Source organism: Teleopsis dalmanni, chromosome 2 (assembly GCF_002237135.1).
Source record: "Teleopsis dalmanni isolate 2A chromosome 2, ASM223713v2, whole genome shotgun sequence".
NCBI lineage: Eukaryota > Metazoa > Arthropoda > Insecta > Diptera > Diopsidae > Teleopsis > Teleopsis dalmanni.
Window position 1 is genome coordinate 1903875 of NC_051847.1, and position 15227 is coordinate 1919101.

Genomic DNA, 15227 nt, shown 5'->3' on the forward strand with positions numbered 1-15227 from the left:
AACATAGGGTAAATCCCTTAACGGTTACTAAAGATTTCATAGTAGCTTGTCTCTCCCAGAATATTACAACGTAAACAACGACGACCCATAAATCCTATCCTTATTGGATACGCATGAATCGTCATTATTTCTGCCTGTAAAACACTTAAATGGGTCGGTAGTCGAAGCGAGACGCTAAGATCTGATTTATAGGAAAATATACCTGTAACTCTTTGATGAGTGAATTTTTTATCTACTGCTTTAGTACTCTACTCTAGTTACAGCTCAATGTTGTCTTTTAGGTATAAGCAAGTTGAACCCTAGATCGAGTTCTGCGTTAGAGGAAGCGTCACTGCTACATATTCAATCTGTAAGGCTATACTCAGAAATTAAATGCAAGACATTCGGAGCATTATCTTATGTCTCTTTTAAGTAAAATATTATCTTAATACATGGGTATTTGTAACATTTAATGATGTGATATGTTCTTCAGAGACCATTGGAATTTCATCCATTTTGTTTGTCTCAAAAACTGAACATATAGCAGCAGATTAACAATCCACCAAAACAAATAGGAAATGTGATAATAACTCAAAGAAGTAAAGGAGAAGCGCAAATAATGATCGAAGATTGTGACGATTGTGTGGGGTGTAGCGCGGATAATAGAGAGTATGAACAGAGGTATATTCAAGAGGCATAATCTGAAATTATTACTTTTATTCGCAGTATTTTAAGAATATTTTCACCCGCAAACCAATACTTTAAGTTAAGTCTAAACGGTTCCTGTTTTTCTGGCTAGTAAAACGGTATAAAATAGTATAATATATTAATGGGGTTAAAGATTGAAACGAGCAGTATGATGCTCCTAGAGCAATATTCTATTTTACTAATTATTATCCTTCGAAAACTATGTCGTAAAAGTGTAATTTTTTTTATAAGAAATATATATTTATTTAGGCGGTGTGGATATCTTCTCTGCATGTACGTGCATTATAAGTGTTTACAAACACACTTCAATAAGTACGGTACGGTGTCTATAACCAGTGCTACAAAACCTCTGCTAGCTTACTGTATCTATTCGATGTAAATGCAGTATGGACAAATCAATTAATCATTTTTGAAATTAAGGTCAAACATTTTTCAAACAGTTTTTGGTTTTCAAGAGTCCCTTTGTATTTGTGCTGAAGTGGCAGCACAAATGGGCATATGCCTGCCAATAAACCAGTCCAGAGTTCATTTCATTTGTGTTTGATGCATTTTCGGACTCTGATAAAAAAAACAACAAAATTGCAATTAAAAAGTCATAAAAAGTGGCAAATATGGTCGAATCCGTCAACATGTGTCGGCAACATTCGTAAGCAGTCAACCCACAAAGCAGACAACATGTGTTTGCAGAATTATGCCATATTTTTGAAGATCCTTTAAAATGCATAAGATGCATTGCTTCAACTATGGATGTTATCAGAAGTCGGATCGAAGAAATTATATTCATAAAGTTCTATTCAAAAATAGAGTATTTTCTAATAATTAATGTTATTTTTCTACGTGTTTATTGTCTTATCTAAAACAATACTTAGAAACTTGGTTAACTTCTGTTAGCATGCCTTTGTGCATTGGCTAGATGAAGTTAGCAATTTGCCATGTTGACTGCAATGATATTTTTCTGGCCTCCTGGTTGATACTGATATGTTAATATAGACTAACTTGCAGATTAACTTGGTCTGAGTTAGGCTTTCCAAGACTAAGGTAATCAAATCTTTGAAGGTTTTGAGTTATTGCTTTGTTTATATTTTTTGTACTTTTGTTGAAAAAAAAAGGATTCGTTAGAATCTTCCATTTATAATCCTTTCTTATTACTTTTAAAACCGTTCCACGGTTTTTTTTTTGAAGACAAATAAATTTGAAATAATTTTATGTTAAAAAGTATTTAATGAAATATATTTATTTGAAAAATTTTCTAAACAATACCATCACAATCTTTGTTGCACAACAATAACTCTTTCTTTTTTATTTTTAAATTTTGCACAGCAAAACTCAGAGACCTTGGAAAATCCATTCTGTCTCAATTATTTGTATCTCAACTCTTTAACGCTTACGCAGAAAATTTGATTCATACAAAAGTGACAGACAGTTCCCGGAAAATATTTAGCAAATGCTGAAAAGGACATCCATGAAGAATGAAATGGGAATTGCGAGAGTAAAGTCGGCACTCGACAGGTACGAACGTATGCCGACTGGCTGGGAAGGGTTAAGGTCCTTGCTGTTTAAAAAATTGCACATTTTAGCACTTAAGTGCGAAAATACGCAAATCGTCATTAAATCATTAATACGAAAACCCTTTTGGTCAACATTGTCTTCTTACTCTTTCACTTAATTATAGTAGTTGTCCTTGGAATGGCATTTAAAATGAGTCTCAGGTTAAAAGAATCGCGTACCTCGTAAATATTTTGAAAACATTTTTACTATTTTCACTATTTTGTGTTATTTATCTGCAAGTATGAAATCTCACTGGGAACATGCAGTATTCTGTATATAATAGCAATACTGATAACACTAATCGCTTTTGGTTTTCAAAATAACTAAAACGGAGATAAATCTAATATAAATTTTGGAAAAATATTTCCGGACTCTAAATTGGCAATTCTCTCAACCAGCATGGAAGTGAATGCGATCTTAGTAAGTTATCTCACAGATTGTATGAAAAAAATTTGCCCACATCAAGCAATCGCAAAAATTTTCCTATCTCCTGTAAACTGTTGGTCCCGCTTCACTTCATCATTGTTTGGTTTTATAATCGCAAATTCTCAAATATTTGTAGTCATGGATAAGAGGGTGCCTTGGTCAGTTTTCATACTCTCTTGTGTTTCTAATGCGAAAATAAATACTTATGCATACTGGAATAGATACTTTTGAACCATTGTCTGTGATTATCTGTGCGTCATGACCCTCGTAAGTAAGATTTAAGTGCAGTTTTGTAATTAATTTTCATTATTGCTAATCAGTAAATTGACAAATATTGCAAAAGTTCATTGCACTGCCGAAGTATTTGGCGGTGGCGGATAGCAAAAGTTGATAGCATTTGAAAAACTGCGCTTTGGTTGTTGTGTATTCGAAAAATTAAGTGTAATTAAAATATTTTTATATATAAAAAGAAACAGTGCTATAGCCAGGGAAACGAATTGGGTTATAATACTAGATTTAAGCTATTATTTGGTCTCAATTAGACAAATATGCAGCAATATGTGCCATTTATCATACAAAATCCAAATAAAAATGTACTAAAATTGTTCGTTAAGTCTTAGTGTAAACATAGTAAAACCCTCTTGGAGAGCAAATCTTTAGAAATTTTCATGTAATTGTAATAGTCCGGTAGTATAGGAAAAGTAACTTATGTATTTATATGTTTTTCTCTTCTGGAATGTACTTTCGTTTAAGTTTAGTCCATTGAGAACCATAATATTCTTTGTTAATGTGAAACACTAAAACATAATATCATAATATAATATATACTATTTTTCTCATCATCTATATCTCATTCCATTTCAAACAAACTGCTTATTAATTAAAAGTTCTTCGAATAAATCTTTGAGCCGGTGCTCATATTCCATAGAGTTCTAAATTCGGAACAGAAAATCGCAGAATGTGAGTAGATTTAATAATGACCCTACTACCTGTAGACTTCATAGAGTTTACTTAGACTTGCAATTTGTGGTCGATTGCTAATCCTTCTACCCGCAATTTAACTGCGGTTAGATGAACGGCAATTTTGAAAAGATTTTAATCTCTTTAAATACACAACATCCGTTTTATGTACTTTGAAATAATGAAGATCTTTACTTTCATATCTTCAAGCCAAATTAAAATAAATAACTCAGTAATGAAAACATCAAACATATGGAAAATTTGCGGATTTGTCTGGAGAGTGGAAGTCAAAAAGTCAGATTAATGATTTTTAAAAGTAATTTGCAAAGGCATTAAAATAAGTAAAAAAGGATCAGAAGAGGATTTAAAACAAGCAGAACTTAAGAAGTCAAAACACTGCAGGAGTTAATTACACTTTTACGTCCTAAATACCAATCATTTGTGAGTTTGCTTTTTCTGGAAGATAGCGTTTGGAAGATAGTTGAAGATAGCACAAGTCCAATGCAATAATCAAAATTGTGAATGGGCATTTATAACTTCATCAATCACAAATACCAAAGCAAAAATGAGATGTAACTGATCTTTCAATTTCTACAGGTTATTGGCTACATTATGTAGGCGACTAATTGTGTAGACTAGAGTGAGTTGGGTGCCCACAAGCTATCATCTAGATCAAGATAAACCTTAACAGGTGTCATGCTGTGGCAAGTCAAAACTGTGCTCAGTTCGCATATGCTTGCATCCAGAAGAAAAGAAAACTATCTCGATTTACAGGAGCTATAACGGGACAGGTAAAGACAAGCCCCATATCATTCAATATATCAGTGATATACTGTATCACTGTATCCAGTGCCCATTTGCTTGAATCTATAACCGGAATATGAACTGATAAGGGAACTCTATGGACATGGCATCCACTCCAGTGTATCTCCATTGCCAGGAAATAACACTGTAGTTACTTTTGTATTACTCTCTTAAGATATAAATCCATTTTCAATTGTACGTTACTGGTAACGAGGTGAAGGTCGCTTACCTTGTTGTGAACATTACTGAGACAGTACTTATAGTACTATAACTCTATAGTAGTGTTAGACAGCTTGATTTGCAGTTTGATATTCCCTCTGACGAGGATAAGGAAATTAATATTATGTGGTAGATATCTTTATATTTTACTGTAAGTTTAGATCGATGAAATAACTTCATTTGGAGACTGATGAGAATATAGATCTCATTTAATATCCGTAATATAAGACAGAATCTCGAGATTATGAATATATTTGTTTAGAATATTGAAATGAAGTTGCAGAGATAAAAGGCTTGGCACATCCCAAGTCAATAGAGTAGGCTCATGCTCTCATATCACTATTATAAATAGCTATCCTGCCTTGTGTTGTATTTTTATTGCTTCTCAAATGTCGTATATTCATTGGATAGTTATCGTTTAATAAGTTATTTGGAAAAAAACACTTTCTTTCAATGAATGTCAATGAATATTTGGTGGCGAATAAAAATGTGTTCAAAAACACGTACTTTCCAGATTTGTCATATTGATTTGGACGTTTGACGCAAAACCGATTTAGGGCAAAAGTATTTGATAATTATTCCCATAAACCCTTTTCAATTTCAATTTTAAAAAAATATTGAAAATGTTATCAAGAAGTGCAAAGGCCTATGAGGTTCTCAAATATTATCAAGAATCAGAAAACTTTTAATGTAATACTTAAAAGATTTCCTACATTTGAAGCAGCATAGAAACGCATTTTTGCTGATAAGATTAAAAAAATTAAATAAAATAATAAAAAATGAGTTCAACAAACGCACTGCAATTTCATAAAATATATTTTTCGGTTGCTTATAAATAAATTTCGACATATACGCAAGTTTCCAAATATGTTTGCTTTCCAAAAAGCAAAAAAGATACTCGCGCTTTGGAAAATGCATTCAACTCAATAAGTACTGCAAGGCGCACGGGTACGGGACGGGTGCGCGTATCTGTATCTGTAGTTTAGTTTAGTGAAGTGAAAGAGATAAGATGTGCACATTTTGTGTAGTACGAATATGTTTCTGTATGTGCACGTAACAAACAATATTGTTTATATTTATTTATATATTTTAGATAAAATTCATATGTATGCGATTTTTATGCGGTAGTTGAGAAATGAGTTTGGAAAAATTAAAATGGAGAATTTAGGTGAATGAACTTTTAGTTGATTTTATCAGAGTGCAGTAAAAGTGTGGTTTAGAAATTGAAAATACATACTTGTTTATGAGTTTAATTCAATCAATTTTGTTTTTTATACTCTTAGGTGACACTTCTGAGAGTACTAATCGGAAAGAAACTTTCATAAGTTCCAAACTTTCATAAGACTTAGTAGGGACCTATATCTATATTCTAGAAGTTAGAATGTCTAGGATATTCAAAAATTAATTGATCGTATCTTCTATTATTATGTTGAGGCTAGTTGAGTCAGTGTACTTCAGCACTTTTACTCTCTATTAACTGCGTGGTTTCTTCATAACCATTGACTGGATTATTGTTTATCACTTCATCAGATTAAGCAATAACTGCCCTTAGATCTACACACCTTCCCGAGAAGCCTATAACCGTTCTGAGATTCGATAACGCGGTATTGGTAAGCCTGCCAGTTTTCGTATCTTCTGAACTCACTAAAGTTTATATATCACTTCTGAAAACATATGCTTGCAAAAACCTATGATTGTTTTAAATTTCTTTATACTATCACAACAGCTTTCAAACGTATCAATTTTTTCTTGCATTAATATTAACTAAATTGCCCAATCAGTCTTCCACCAAGTAACTGTGGCTAATACTCATACTACATAGTACTTTTTTTGAGTTCATTAAGTAACCTTCTTTAGTATGCACTGCAATAACTCATCAACCACTCCTGTAGTAAGACCAGAGTGCTCCGCCCCACTCTTCAAAGTGCCTTGGTACACACGTACAAATGACATGCTAAGAGACCTAAGAATAGATCCGGTCAAAAAATACATAAGGAACAGAATTATTCTAATTTCAGAATTATCTCTAGCTGCACGGGGCGGTACACAGATCTTAGATCACTCATCCAATAAACACGAAGCTTTTGAAGAATACATAAATTAGTCAATGAGAAGGGTAAAACTCTGCAAAAACTCCTAAGCTATCAAAGAGTTAATACCTTAACTCGAAAAAGACTCAACATCAACTTGAAACCCCGAACCTATAATATTCTAAATTATGCTATATGGGCTCACTGTGAGTATATTAATTGAATGTCTTTGCTGTTAATGAACAAAACCGAAAAGTAACGTTTATTTTAAATGGTCCACATTGTGTTCGAAATCAGAAGGCCCTTTGGCCTCAAGTCCTTGATCAATAAGGTTCCTAACTTCGAGTTGTCATACACGACTACGTGTAACTTGCAATAAAACTGTTGGATATCAACTGTTAAAATATTTATTTTTTTATATTTATTTCATTTGTAAGTTGAAGCAATAAGATAAACTGAATTTCATAGATATTTACACACATTTTTTTTGAAAAGTGTTCTTTCTAATAAAAAACCAACCCGAAAGTAAATAAAAGTGCGAACTGCATTTGTTGCCACTGATGTTGACAGTCGTAATTTAGTAAAAAAAAAAAAATAAATTTATATAAAAAAGTATCTGGAGAAACTATAGGAAAAGCGCAAACATCAGTAACAGCAACAACAAATTAGGCAATAGCGCTAAAAACTGTACAAAATTAATCAAACACATAATAAAAGAATTTGATACCATTTATACGAATTACTTAATGGCGCTACGCTCTACATACGTGCACCTATATATATAATAATATGGTCCTTTTTAAAGTGAATGGAACACCATTTTTTCGATCTTAAAAAGGATTACTAAGGGTTGCGGTTAATGAACACATACATTTCTGAATAACATCTACATCATCATCAGTTCTTGAGTTTACTGGTATGAAACGCGATAAACTCACTGAACAATGTTTGCTTGTGCCAAGCTTAGGAACGTAATCCAAAAATTGATGTTATGATGGCCAATACCAGTGTAGAAACTAACTTAGGGGTAATATTATAATGTTCAGTACTTTATATATCCTTGGCAAAAACTAGAGGAAGTCCTGATATTAAGAGAATTTGAGTTTAGGTATAGTCAAAACACTTTTTACCCAAAGCCACTAGGAAGATACTCGAGTATATTTAATTCAGTGATGTGTCCGATTAACTCGTGATCAGACTGTCATATAAGAATTAAGTCAAGAAACAATTAAATATAAATCGTTTGAAGATACCATAAATAAACAATATGTAAACAACAAGGTATTAACTATATAAATACAAAAAGCCAGTTGAATTCCTGACAGTGAAATTGGCCGGCCACGCGACCAAAAATTTAATTCTGGAGGGGATTTCAAATAAATTCCCGAATTTTAAAAATGATTTTATTTTAACAGTCATAATGCATAATGCAAAATTAAATATATATATTTTTATATATTTATGTTGTTCTTTAATTCATTTGGAGAGGGCTTCTGTCTCCCAAGCCTTCTCTGGCTACGTGCCTGCAGTGAACTATATAGAAAATATGGAAAATACGAACTTTTCTATGGAATAGGCAGGATAAAATAAAGTAAACAGTTTCAGTATGCTATACTGCAAAAGGAAATCATGCCTAAGACAATATCAAACTTTTATTCCGCATTATAATTTCAGACGGAATAAGTGATTTAAAATACTAACTAAGCAAGATTTGGTTAGGTTGGATTAGCAGACTTGTGCACCAAATCTTACTGAAGCAACAATAATGACTTAGTATAATTTTGTTATTAATTTTTTGAGTTGTTACGTCGAAATTTTTATTAAAATCTGTTTTGTTTTTTAAGAATGTTAACTTTTATTTCGTGCGTTATTTTTTAGTATAATTCTATACGTATTTCGGCAAATTCGCTTTTGCCTTCATCAGGAGAATTCCTAATATTAGGAATCCTCCTGATGAAGGCAAAAGCGAATTTGCCGAAATACGTATAGAATTATACTAAAAAATAACGCACGAAATAAAAGTTAACATTCTTAAAAAACAAAACAGATTTTAATAATGACTTGTTGTGATACCACGGATGAAACACCATCCATAAGTCTGACCTGTACACCCTTGAAGGTAGAAGTCCTAAAAAATTATTGCATAATACGTTCATGACGGTCAGATCAGTTATGTGACTTTATAATTTACGATCTACTTTTGGTCATTTAAAAAATGATATATAGAAGACTGCGAAAGCTTCTCACCAACCTACTTTGCCTACTAATGAAGTAGCGCAGAAGAGCAAACCTAAAAAATTATCGCGCGTCATTAAAGCTGCTTTTTTGGCGTAGTTGTTTGCTGTTGTTGTTATTAAATAAAAACTATGCATTTTTGGTTTTTAATGTTGTTGTTGCTGTTGTTGTTGTTGCTGTTGGTCTTCAGCGTTGGCGGACGCATGTTCATTGCTGCGGGTCATTGCACTTTTGCAACGCACAATGCAGCAAAAAAGCATGTAAAAATACATGCACACCACAAATATTGCAGCCATTTTTGTGAAACCCGCAGTAGACAAATTCGTACGCAACTCCACCAAAAAAGATAAATAAAAAATTAACAAAAATTCAAAATATAACAAAATTCATAAAAATGTGAAATTTTGTAAAAATACACAAAGTATCGCATATAAACGCACATAAAACGAACAAATTAAACAAACGAAGGGCACCAAATGCACCAGTGCAGATACGAAATAGCAGATACCAGATAGACGATAGACGATATACGTTAAACGTTATTAGATATTAGATACATTGCACTGCATGTGTTGTCGCTAAATATAGTTGCACTTTCTTGTGACTGCAGTTACTTTTCCATTATTTTTAATTTAATTTTTGGTGGCATGTTGAAGTGTTGGCATATGTTGTTCTTGTTGTTTTTGTTGTTTTTGTTGCTTTTGTTGCTTTTAAGTACTCGTACATGGAAGCGAGTACGTTTACATTGAAATGTTGTGTAAAAACGTGGCGATATTTTTGGCATTTGTATCTTTTTTCCTGTTTTCGTTGGGTAAATAACGAAAAGTACAGCAACTGCAAAGGCAAAATTGTGGCGAATAGCAATGGCGGCTGGCGGCCACTAAAACGCCGAACATGTGTCAGTTGCAGACTGAAGTTAGTCTCAAGAAAATTCTATTTTTCCCTACATATAGTTTGTTCTTGGTGAAAATTTCAAATTTTTTTGTCATTTTCTCTTATATTTTTAGCATATGTAAATCATTTTTCGGTTACATTAAAATTAGAGCACAAGTCAAAAAGTTAATTATTTTATTAAAAATTAGAAAAATTATACGGTATAGATATCTACTATAAATTCCTCAAATATAAAAACTTAAAGGCTATAAGTTAATAAATACATTAAAACAAATATTATAGATATTTAATTCAAGATATACTTTTAATGCAAATTTCATTTTCGATTGCCAAATATGTATAACACTCGAGATTAGAGTATAATACTCAACATTATTTTATAACACTCTAGATATTTCGCCAGAGTAGTGAAATTGCTTGGAAATTAACAGCTGTTTTATATGCCGACAAATAGTGTGCTTTGATTCGATATATGTATTTGTGGAAAATGAAAATGTCTACTAACAGCATTATCAAAATTTTAAATTACTCTAGCAATGTTCAATTGGGCAACAAAATCTGACAGATCTAGAGTAAATATGGATTGAATTCAGATTTACCAATCGTAAACGTCATAAGTGAAGGCGAATATAATTAAAATAAAATAATAATAGTAATAAAGAATAAAATAATAATAAATAATGCAAAAAATTCTATATTCGCGTTTGTGAAGCTTATCAAATTCTCTAACGAAATACTTGTCTTTTGTAGTTGTCTTTCAAGTCCTCTGTTTATAGGGTATTCATCAACTCTAAGAAAATATTTAGTAGGCTGAGTACATATTTTCATTTATAAATTGAGATAGTTTGTCTCTGAATATATTTAACGAAAGGGCTTCTTGTATTTTATATTAGAATGTTAAATCAATGCTACTCTATAGATGCAAAATTTGGAAATAATCCAAATCCATTCGGTACTCACCCAAAGTTTTAACAAATGTCATAAACAATTTTTTTTTTAAATATATTTCATAGAGAGAACTTCTTGGTACTGCGATATTTTAGAGATGTATACACCGAAATTAAAAACCTTGTGATTATGGATCAGCTAACTGTAGCAAATATCAAACTCTTACATTATCAGACAAGCGATTTAAATGAAATTCTCAGGATTAGCCGCGACTACTTTAACTAAAACTTACAGAAGAAACATATGAACGACTATTTCGAATAGAACGCGATTCGAAGGATATTCTGAGGTCCTAAGTTTCAATATAATTTGATGGAATAAATGGAATAGAGCGTAAATAATAAAATAATTAAGTTCAAAGTTCTGTTGTATTTATTTAAACCTTAAATTTTTAATAATTCAAATCAGAATCAGTAGTCCTATTACTGATTCTATTTGTAGTCCTATATGTAGCCTTTTACTTTCTAATCTTTATAGTTAGTAAAATATTTTGTACCAACATTATTAATTCAATGAACTTATAAACTATTAAAAATAAATAATCCTTATATGACAAATAGTCTGTAAATTATGCCAAGTGCCGATCGTTTCCAAAAATGTGGAGTCGTTAATGAAAATCCTCGTATATTCGAATTAAACAATATGAAATCTATTAGCAGGATTAAAACTTTTATATATTTCACATAAGTACCGGAAAAAATTCATCTATTGTATGGTTACGAGCGACAAAAAATATCATATGAAAGCGGTATTCAATCAAAAAAACCGTAACGAAACAGCGCAGCGGGTACACTCTACTTCCGTAACATTTGCCAAGGACCTCTAAGGATTTGTACTTCTTTATGCAAAAAATCTGCTTATTTATGAAATAGTAAACGCCACATTCGAACGTTAGTTCATCACATTGCGATGTGTAAATGTGTCTGTCCGTCTGCTCATAGGTGAGCGGTATCTGTGTAGTTTGTTACTTTTATTGCCTTATTTAAAGGATTTTCATTATGACAATCTGAAGCAAATTGTTGCATGTCGAAGTGCCCAAATTAACAATTCACAAATTCCTTTTGTCAATATGCCACCCGCAAGCAGCGCACATTTTGTAGCAAATTTGAGTATCTTTCACTTTTCTGTGGACAATAGATAGTTGCAATATTTTTGTAAACATGTTTAAATTGATAAATAGTATGGATTGAGGAAGATGGATAGGAACATAAGTACAATTCGCTACCTGTGCTGAGTGGAAGATATGCTGAAAAGGGTTACGACGGCAAAACCATTGTTTCAGACATTTGAATGCAAATTTGCTAATGAGTAGGAAATACGTTTGCATATTGTGATAAATAATTATCTTTAGGTTACTTCCTCAATAAACGAAGAATGAAGTAAAGGTAAAAAATTTATTTAAAATAATGTCGTCTTTTTTTGAGAACTGCATTTTATGCTGAACTCTTCCTTTGACCTTTAGGAAAAGGGTTGCAATAGGAAAGGTAGTCAGTTGTATGCAATTTATCTTTTGCGGTTCTTGGCTCTATACCTCCTATATAATCTTGGCTTGGGATATCTTGCAAATAACAAGTTTAACTCTTTTTAAATTTATATTTTAAATAGCAATTTCTTTTCTGTGCTGATACTACGTTTGTCTTGTAACTCATCAATCTCAAATAGTGTTGTTCCAAAGTACATCTATGAATATATTTAAATATTAATGACTTCTCGCGTGTAAATGTCTATGTGTCCATCTATTAGACGTCAACTCGCTCTTCATAAAAGGCTCATAATTTTCATTTAATTAAAGTACATAAATCCAATGAGGATTTGATTTAGATAATATTTGGATTTGTTGAAGGGTTAAATTTCATTTCCTTGCAGCTGACTTTTGTTTTTCAAACGCAAATACCGAATTTGATTGTGGTCATTAATTCTGAATTAACATTTTTTGAGATCTACTTCTTGTAGAATAATAAAATAGAATTAACCTTTCGAAATCAATGCTCCATATGTGAGTCAATAATTTGCAATTTTTTTATTCAGATTTTTAAAGCCCGGAATACCTGTCTATTATCAGTTGTCTGTTATTTATTTATGAAACTTATTACAAGAACTTTGTAGCCTAATCTAAAGTTTACTTTAAGTTTTGTTCTGGTTGATTGATTTTCTTGGCAGCAAAGCTGTCTTTTCTGGCCAGGCAGTGCTTAAGCCCATTATTTATCTTAGGATCCAATAGGAAGAAGTATATCTTCTTTGCATTGGGCTACTACTGGTACCTATCGTACCAGTAGTCGACTCGACGACTCATCTTAGAATAATTCGCGTTTCTGCTAGATTTACAAAGCTATATTGTAAAAATGCCATTGTCCAAATATAAAAATTCCAGTGAGGAATTTGTAATTTTTTTTTACAACTACGGCAGCTATATATAGGTACTGACTATATTTGCTATATCTCTAATTTATATATATCAATTTAGATTTCAGTATGTATTTCAGTATTTCCAATGTATATTCGTATACGTTTCTTATTTTTTTTTTGGTCAATGCCGTGTTTCTACTGTTTATATAAAGTACTCTTGTTTAAGTATAATTTTGCAAATTATTCTAATAACTATTTTTTATTACTTATTTATTCTAAATTAAAATGAGCATTATTTTTAAATATCTTAAAAAATGTTTAACTTATACATATAAAGTTAGTAAACAAAACAATTATTTTTGTAGTTTATTTAATTAACAACTCGTATATTATTAATCTTAAATTACTATTCTAATAAGAGTACTCAATTAAGTTATCCATATTATATGTGGGAAAGAACCCTTATCTTTAAGAGCATTAAACAAAAACATGTTAGATAAAATTCGAAGAACGTTTATAAAAAATATTTTGCAAAATATTTATTACTCATTTTAAAATTATTAACATAATATAATAATAATATATTAATATATTTAAAATTCTTATTACCTTTAATTAAATTTAAATGCAAGTGTAATTAGATTGAGTACTTTTTCTAGTTACAAATAATTTTTTGCACATAAAAATTTTATTTAATTTTTAATTCAAAAGTAAACGAGACGAATTTTTTGAAATTAAAATTTCAGCAAAAATTCTTAAAAATGGTTTCTGCACGCTCAACTTCAATGTATTCGCCATTTTAAAGGTTTTTTTTAAAAAAATTGCTTTTTTTTAATTAAAATTTGCATATTTGTTTTCTCGCTTTTTCTCACTATTTTTGCACGTTTCTGCAGATTTATTTTCGCTGTGTTCTTGCCACGTCTTGGACATTTGCAGAATTTCTTTTTCACACAAATTAATTTGTTTCTTGGTTTTTGTTTTTTATTTTTTGGCACAGCAAAATGTGAATTTTTTTTTGTTTTATTAAAAATTAATTAATTAAGATAATTACATTTTTGCACTGTGTTTTTGCAATTAAATTTATCTATAAACCGTTCTACGCGAGAACCGTATAAACATTTGTTAGAAAAATTCGCAAAACTGTACTCGTAGTTACACTATTCATGGCGTATCTGTAACTAAAAAAAGTATCTACGAAATATCAAAATTCGTACCGCTGCGAATTTCTTTACAAGAGCGAAAGCACTAAATTGTGCTAAACTTTATTGTCTGTCCACACCGCAAATTAAATGAATAATAACAAAAAAATTAAAAAAAAACAAATCGCGATGATCGCGAAATATACTTAAGTTCTGGAAGAAATGTGAAGGGCTGGCGGGGCTTACAAGTTTATTACGTATGCAAAGCATACCCAAAATACAGAATAACAGAAAACAATATTTGTTACAACATAAGCAATTGAGATACATAACGAAATACAACAACAAATTACAGTGTAAAAGCTTTTTTTCGATTCTCTTTTGTAATATTTTTTACAAGAACTTTTCAGATACTGAGACACATTTTCTAGCGAAGAATTCTCAGAAATATTAACATGTTCTTGTAGCCTCGTATCTGTCTATCTGTCCGTCGGGTTGCTTGTTAGCTCGCCGCGAGCACTGACCTTGAATTAGTAAATTCTAATTTTTTGGCGGTCGAAACGGATAAGGTTCTTGAAATATTCCAACTTTTTGAGTTGGTTGTGGTACCAATTTGTGAAAATTTTGGATCTTAGACTAGTGGTTTAGAAATATACAGTCTGTATACAAAAATACGAATTTTTATAATTAAATATAAATTTTATATATATAATATAATTTAATATTAGTGTTATAATAAATGAATAAATAATGCAAAAGTGTTTTTATCTCTGGTTTCGCTTTTATAATATATATATTTAATAATTGAATTAATTATTAATTTTTCTTAAACGTATTAAGTATATAAAAATTTATATATATTAGAATATGTACAAAAATACTTATGTGATGAAAAAAGTTCTCAGAGCAGACGCCCATATGTATATAATAAATATTGTAAACGAGTTGTGGCACTATAATCGGTCTGAATTACACAGATACTAATAATATT